Source organism: Corvus kubaryi, unplaced genomic scaffold, assembly GCF_017639235.1.
Source record: "Corvus kubaryi isolate FWS band 111438036 unplaced genomic scaffold, C.kubaryi_AGA036_p1.0 split1-37374, whole genome shotgun sequence".
Classification (NCBI taxonomy): domain Eukaryota; kingdom Metazoa; phylum Chordata; class Aves; order Passeriformes; family Corvidae; genus Corvus; species Corvus kubaryi.
In genome coordinates, this window is record NW_024582079.1 from 2,423,375 (window position 1) to 2,431,348 (window position 7,974).

The following is a 7,974-nucleotide window of genomic DNA, read 5'->3' on the forward strand; positions in this document are numbered from 1 at the left end:
TTTTCCTTCACAAGAAGCCTGGCACCATTTCACTGTGGGGTTTAGGAAGGTATTGCAGCGAGGTTTGGGGAGTAAGGAGCCTGCTCTGCTCCTCTGAAAGAGCAAATGCAGAATCCTAGAGAGGTTTGCAAGGGAGAGAAAGGTGCTGGGAAAGATGGGTATCCTTAGCACCATTTTTATGAAAAGGAATCCCAAGCAATTCAGTGAATAAAGCTCTGCTATAACTTTTAGCTGCTAATTAACATAGCAAAGAGTCTTAATTTACAGATATTCAGAATGAAGGCACAAGTTGTAGAAGGATGCAGCACAGACAGAGGAGCAAGTGTGAGTGCTGTGCAGGGAGCAGGAGCAGGGATTTCACCTTCCAAAACACCCTTCACTTGCATGACTCCAGTTCCATTTGGGTTTTGCTTTTCTTCTTATTCAGCTCAAAAATAGAAGAGTGGTTTCACAGGAAACCTCTGCCCAGCACTCTGCAGAGATTAGCAGATCGTAAGCAGGGCTGCAGGAATCAGCTTTTCTGGGAAAGTCAGGATTTCTAACTGTTTCCACTTTTTAGTGGAATGAAAAAGCAGCTTGAAATTTTCCATGAAGAAGGTCACTTGGGAACAGAGGAAAGATTTCTTTTTGATGTCTACCTTAGAAAGCCTGGTTTCCCTAATAGGACACTTTATATAAAAAAGCCCCTAGATGCAAGATGAAAAGCCTCATCACAAAATAAAGGTCCAACCTTTCTGTTCTGAAATGGTTGGCATTTATAGAAAAATGCCTTCATTTGGGGCCATCTCTGCATGAAATGGTATAGGAAACAGTTCTTTCTCCACATCTAAACTCTCCTGGCATCTCTGCTGCTGTGAGGCCCCAGCCAGCCACATGCCATGCAGGATCCCTGCAGGTACCCCCAAATGCTGTGAGCAGGGGCAGCACAACCCCTCCTGCTCCCCAAGGACCAGCCAAAATTATTACATAAATTTGTGTAAACACGACTTGCTAAAGTAACTCCATGGCTGCCAGTTCCTCTTGCTGGTCTTCTTTTCCTACTCCACCCTTCCAGAGCCTGGTGTGATGGGCATTTGGCACAGCTCTGTCCATGCTCCTCTCCGAGCCAGCTGAAGACACAGCAGCTCTAAGGAGCCCCTGGTTGAACCGTGCAGATGCTTCAAGCAAAGGAGGTGGTTAAAACACCCCGGTGAAGTCAGAGCTCAGGCCCGGCAGCGCCTGGGAAGCTGCCGCCTGTCACGTCTGTGGGCAAACACCCATCTCAGCACATCGAGGTCATGCTGGGGGACGTGCTCCTCAGGAGAGCTACTGAGCTGCTGTGCCTGAAGGTCCTCAGCATCCCCAAAAGCCAGATGCTCCACCTGCCTTTTTGCCTCCTCCACTAAGTGTTTTTAGAGCCCTAATCCCCATGGCTGGCACGAATGTTCGTGCTCTACGCCCATTCACGTCGCCGGGCTTCAAGCCAGGGCTGAGATGCAATGAGGAATTAGGAGCACTAGAGAACTTGAAATGGTTTTCACCTCCACAACTTTTTGGGGAAGCTTGGCCAGTTCCAGTGAAGGCAGAACAAGGGCACAGAGAGAGCTATGTGCAGGGCAAGGTGCCAAAGGCAGGACAGAGAACCTCGGCTGCTGGAGGAGACGCCTGGATGTTCACACAGCCAGTCAGTCCCTGGGTGTGTTTGGCTCTTTGCTCTTGTGCCACAGGGATCTGGCTGCACATGGTATATTTGCACAGAGCTTAGTGCAGTGGCCTGAAGCAGGGACTGTAAAACACAAGCAGCAAACGGGAAGACTTTGCCTGGCTCGTCGCTTGCCATCACCCAGCACTGCAGGGAGTGCCCAACGCCCTGAGCACATGACGATGCTGAGATTTGGGGTAGTGTGAGGACATGGCTGTGGGGTCCAGCTGCAGACAGACATTTGCAAGCTCCACCCACTTTGGGAGGTGGGGCACAAGGCACAGAGGACAATTTAAGGGCTATTAGATGAAGTACCTGTCAGCTGGAAAGCAGAATCTCACTCCAGTGAGATGCAACACCTCTTGGCTCCAACTGAGCATCTACAGGCAGGCTTGACCTCAAGAGTCTGGCACAGCATGCTTGAAAAGTTTCCAACCTTATCTTAAAAAGCAAAGGCAAGGCCTCCCCTTTTCATGTCCAAACACAGAATTTATTCCAAGATGTTCCCATCCTGTAGTAGCATGGCCTGAGGGGACTATAAAATTCTGCAACTCTGTCTACTATTTGGAAGAAGCTTGTGTCTTGTGCAAGAGTCCTGTGTACTTGCACAGGGGAAAAAGTAAAATATGTGAAATAACCCCACACAGGATTATTTTACATTAATGCACCCAAGGGTTCATGAAGCAATAAGGCAGTTAAAATCAATCCTTCCCTGCTGAAGCCAAACCGGCTCATTGAAACCCAGTTTAGCTTTGGGGGTTGTTTGTTTTTCCCATCTTCATGTTTTCCCTTTAATCTTTGTGCTGGATAATTAAGACAACATTCCTCAGCATCTTTCCTGCTGTTTGTTGTGTTTATACAAGAGCTGGCTGCATTTGTTCCACGGAAAGAACATCCAAAGCCACATTCTGTGGTTTCAAGTAAAATCCTCCGTGGTGTTGACTTTTAATCTCGAGTTTGCCTGAAATCTGCATTACTCAAGAAAATACTCATAAAAATAGACTTCTTAAGGAAAACAAAGCAAGGCAGCAACGCAGCAGGGAGAGCTTGGGCTCAAGTTTGCATTGAAGTTTTTATTGATGGTGAGACTTCTGGGCTTGGCCTAATACTGCCGGCAGCAGCAGTGGGTCAGGGTTCTGGTCCTTTGTCTCCCTCTGAGGCCCCTTTTGCTGCTGGCTGGACCCTGCCAGCAGCCTCGGCCCCCACAACGCTCCCTTGCCCCCGGTGCGCTCCCTTCTCCCGGTTCTCTCCCTGCCCCCGGTGCTCTCCCTGCCCCCGGTGCGCTCGCTGCCCCCGGAGCGCTGCGGGAACCTTACAAAACAGCCGAGCGGTTATGAAACCCGTGGCCCCGCTGCCAGACGTCCCATCCCCGGTAGATGGCGGTGCCAGCTCATTTTTCCTAATTTTTCCCCCTTAGTTTTTTTCCTGGCGCCGCGCCCGATGCCAGCCCTCGGCGGCTGCGGCGGGGCTGGGGATGCACAGGCGCGGTCCCCGCGCTGGGGTCAGTGCTGCAAAAAGAGAGAGGTTTGTCGGGGTTTTTCCCCGCTATAACTGCTTTCCGTCTGTTTCTGGTGAATTTGAAATCAATTTTAACAGCTCAGCGCAGCACCAGGCATCTGTTCCCAGCAGACTCGGGCTGCTCCGTCCCACAACAGGCGGCGTGGAGGGCACAAGGGAGGATGTTGGTGCTGCCAAATCTGGGGGGACTATGCAGAGCCAGGCAGACAGAACCCCTGGATTTGTCTCCAGAGTCTATCAAGGTCTTGGACAAAACCTGCTCACCCAGGCCCCAGCTCCCCAACTCTTGCCTTTCCTTGACTGTTTCCTTCTGCAGAAGGATGGATGGCAGTGGGTAGGCAGTGTGACTGGATGAACAAATAACATTTCTCTTTGGAGACCACAACATCTTTATTTGGCTAAGAGTGGCCCAGTTGCCCTCCAGCACAAGCTGCTGTTTACATCTCCACCTCCTCGGTGTGCCCAGGGCATGTGCTGCCTCTCCAGCACGGAAAGACTAATCCTTGTCTTCCTTCTCATCATCCTTGGCAATGCCTTGGTCCTGGGGCAGGAACAAAAAGAAAGGGGACAGCATGTGAGGGGAGTGCTGAGTGTCCCATCCCAGGTATTTGATAGCATCCACACTGGGTTTTATAGGTGCAAACCCCACAGGGCTGGGGTGCAAGGGGAAGCCAGGCCCCAGCACAGAGCTGGGGGTGAGGTTACCTCCTCCAAGTCACTGTCAGAGCCGCTGCTGCTCCTTTCCTCTTCCCCATCTCCCTGCTGGGGTGAAGAGAGAGGGATAAGCATCACTGGGAACCCTGGCACTCTTTGCTGTTTGGGCTAGAGCTTCAAGTCAGAGTGACTCCTTGTCCTGTGGGTTTCTAGAGCCATGCTTGGCACCACTGGTGCTGCTGTGGAACCTCGTGTGCCCATGGCCCCACAGAGCCCTCCAGGAGCCAAGAGCAAGGGTTTCACCGTGTGTGCAGTGCAGGCAGCATCACTGTCCACACCAGCATCCCATTTGGAGCGAAAAAGGAGGAAGAGCTAACTAGGAGTGTTGGGAGCAAAGAGACAGCTGTCTCTAAGTGGAAAGGCCATGGACACAGTGTGATTTCTAGGCTGTGGATGGCATAGCTCCTTCTACCAGGGGCATGGGGTTGCCATGGGTCAGACGTGGCTTCCCTTTACAGCCAGGATGCAAATGGCCCTGCAGAAAACTCCATAATTCCCCTACCTTTTCTTCTTCCTTCTTCCTCCTCTTCTGCTTCTCCTTCTCTTTTTCTCCCTCAGTCTTTTCCTTCTCCTTTTCTTCCTTCTCCTCTTTCTTGTCCTTCTCGTCTCTCTCCTTATCTTCCCGTCCAAACCCTACAGAGGAAGGTTCATTGCCAGCGTGCAGCATCCAGCACACACAAACCCAGCAGGTGCCCCTGGGCCCATACCAAACACTCACATTTCAGGATTGTCGACATTTCTCCAAAGCCAAAGAGCTCTGGGGCACAAGATGGTCACACCTACAGCACAGAGAGGACCTGAAGGAGCAACAGGATAGTGGAGGAAGGTGAGTTTTTCAGGAGTGAAAACATCTTCCTGCAACATTGAACATTCAGTTTTCACAGAGGCTCTGTGCACTTCCAACCCCCCAAAACAGCAGGGAGGGAGATCAAACAATCTGTGGACTGCACAAAAACCAAAAGGACCAGGCCTTGTGCCCACCCAGGCAGCCCCCACTGCCCTCTGCCCAGGAAGCAGCAAGTGGAGAGTAATGGAAGCAGAGAAATTTCAGAGAGATGTCTAAACCTCCCACCATGATCAGGTGCAAATTACAGAAATATTTCAAATTAAATGAGGAAGAAACAATAAAGAGCAGGTGTGGGGGCTCCTAGGAATCCCCAGCAGAAAGGAAACCTTCCCTGAGGGAAAGGGTGATGGCAGCGAGGGAGATGGAGACAGCAGCAAGCAAAGGAAAAGCCATGAGCAAGGGTAAGAAAACTCCCACACATTGATTAGGTGCCTGAAAGGTGACAGATGAAAAGAAGGGAAAGAAAACAGCTTGGTTTAAAAATAGGAGGCCCAAACAAAGCCTATGAAATAGCCTGGGCAGGTCAAACCCTCCCTCTGATACACAAACAGGGCAGCAGGGGTGAGGGATCAGGTCCCTTCTGCTCGCTGGGAAGAGCAGGATCCTTCCCTGCTGCAGCAGGTAATTAGGAAATAGTTTCTCTTCCAGCCAGTGATGGAGGGATGCAGAATATTAATGCTTCCTTTTAATGGTTTTTAGCCACAAAATTACATCATCTGGTCGGTATTATTGGCCCTTTTGAAGGAGCCAGTCACAGCCTCTGAGCCAATAACATTGATTTGTATTTTCTAGCAGGGTTTTAAACCCCCAGGATGCTGCAGGGGAGCAGGAAGCAGTGGGGTTTGGGGTGGCATCAGGGGAGAGGGAGTTTGGATGGGAAGGAAAGAAGTGTGGGAAGTGACTGATAAAAGATGTAATCAGTGCAAAGTTAAAATCTAATTAATAATGAACAGCAATCTAATTCATCTCCGTAATTAAGAAGTGTAACTACTAATTGAAAATAATCACATTTTAATCTAAAATCATTAAAAATAATCAAACATTAACAAAAAAAAGGCAGCCCCTGGGAAGGGATAGGAGGTGATGCTCTGACCCCAGGTCCTGCTCACCAAAGCTGCCCCACAGCTCCCATGGTGTGCCCAGCCCTGAATCCAGGAGGATGCCCCTGCCTTGAGTCCTCACTGCCAGAGGGGAGCGGATGGGGAAGGCACAAGGTACACAGATGTGGACATCAAGCTTTGCACTAGGAGATGGACAACCAGACCAAAGTCCAGCAGCCAGGGCTGGGAAGGGGTAGTGCTGCCCCAATACATGCCAAAAAATGCCTCTGTGGGGGCTTAAAACCCTTTAATTCCCCCCTGCACCACTACCCCTCTTCCTGGGGACCAACCCAGCTGATTTTCAAGAGTTGAGGTGGGCTCTGAAAAGCTCCTGTCTGGGCGGTGCCACCCAGCACCATGTGCAGCCCCTGCCCTGGGTGCTGGCTCCTGATGGCTGCCAACACTCAGCTTTTTCCAATCCCAGACCAGAAAATCCAGTTTTGCCTGGTCCTCTGGAGCCTCGGCCACCTCGTGTTTTGGGCAGGCAGGTTTGCCTGCCCCAGATGAGCTGGTTTCCTAAATCCCAGGCAGACAAACCAGCAAAACCCAGAGACCAGCTGATGGTCCCCACGGACCAGTTGCAATTGTCCATAGCCAAGCCGAGCATGAGGTGCAGCTGGATCAGACCTCTGGCTAACAGAGCAAACCGATGTGTTCATACCCTTCCAGATGAAGCCTGGATGGCCTCACCCCACCAGGCACAACAGGCTCACAGTGAGCCCACTCCCATCTCAGCCAGGGGACTGTGTCCTTCCCGAAAGGCTCAGGCCCCATTGCTGTCCCCAGGACCACAAGGAGCACGAGCAGTCCCAGGGATGCTCCTGCTGCACCCTCATTCACCCTTCCCTCCTGCTCTACTTCTCCAGCCTGTAAAATACACAGGTGAGTCTGTAAATTCCCTGGATGGCACAAGGGAGAAAGGGAAGGGCCTTACCTGGAGCTGAAAAAGAAGTGATCTCCTCGATGCCTGGCTGGCAGCAACCAGGGCTCCGGGTATTTGAGTGTTGCGGTCTCCTCCCCAGTCCCACTTTTGGAGCAGAAAAACTGGCTCTGCCATCCGTCACGGACAGCATGTGACACCGGAAACGTGACCAGTCCCATTGGTACCCACAAGAGGCATTGCCTCCAGCACGGGCAGGAACAGAAAGACCTTTAGCAAGCAAGTCAGGGCAGCTCTCGAGGCTGCAGACATCCATAGGGACCAGCCCTGGAACCAGGGAGAGAGCACTGGGGACTCAGTCTGCGAATGTGCTATGGTCAGGACTTCTGCTGGAAGTACAGAAAAGGGGCTTTGGGGGATGCTTACTGTGGGTGGGAAGTGCCAGGCAGCTCCAGGAGGTCCAGGCAAGGCTGGACGAGACAGAGCCCAGTACTCCCAGCTCCCTCCGATGCTTGTCCTTAACTGCTGGCTTTCACTCCAACCTTTCATTATGTAAATACCTGTCAGCAGAGAGCAGTTACCAGCACGTCTAAACACTTGCATAATGTGCCTTCCCTCTAATGCAATGCCCTCATTTCTAACAGCACCAGTATGGATAATAACAGTAACAATAGTGTCAGAAAGGGCCTGTGTACTCAGCTAATTTGTTTTCCCCACCTAATAAAAGGAATTAGCTCTCCCATAAGATTTGCCCCATTTAACGCCTTCAACTCTACAACAAAGTTGCTCCCACAATCATTTTACTTTCATTTACAGTAATTGCAGTGTGCATGGAGCCCCCTCCCACAGAGTGAACCTAACCCTGGGTAACTCATGCAGGGAGCAAGCAGCTCTGCAGAAGTCGCTTGTCCCAAAAACCTGGCTGTCTGCCCCAGACCTCCTCCACCACAGCCTGCACCAGCCCCAAACCCAGAAGCAAGAGTCCCGTTGCCAGGTTTAGGTCAGAAATGAGGAATGGGTTTAATGTCCAGGGTGGATAAACCCTGGAGCAGCTCAGCCAAGCTGGTGGCAGAGTCCCTGTTGCTGCCCAGTTTACAATCCGTAGCTCTGGTGCTCTTACAGCATGCTTCAGCTCACACACAAATCACTCGGGGAACTCCTGATGCCAGCACTTAGTCTTGGGATAAAAGATGGCAGCAATCCCATCTGTGCCAGGATGACACAGACACCAGCC

The 7,974-nt window shown here is 51.3% G+C and overlaps 2 long non-coding RNA genes across 2 annotated transcripts; both read right to left on the bottom strand.

Moving 5' to 3' along the window:
- Positions 1-3,570: 3,570 nt before the first annotated feature.
- Positions 3,571-4,457, bottom strand: LOC121657799. Its single transcript, XR_006013719.1, has 3 exons — positions 4,416-4,457; positions 3,905-3,961; positions 3,571-3,740 (listed from the first exon to the last, which is right to left on the bottom strand). It is a non-coding gene; the product is annotated as an uncharacterized LOC121657799 (long non-coding RNA).
- A 25-nt stretch (positions 4,458-4,482) lies between these two features.
- LOC121657800 lies at positions 4,483-4,717 on the bottom strand. Its single transcript, XR_006013720.1, has 2 exons — positions 4,632-4,717; positions 4,483-4,546 (listed from the first exon to the last, which is right to left on the bottom strand). It is a non-coding gene; the product is annotated as an uncharacterized LOC121657800 (long non-coding RNA).
- Between the last annotated feature and the right edge of the window lie 3,257 nt (positions 4,718-7,974).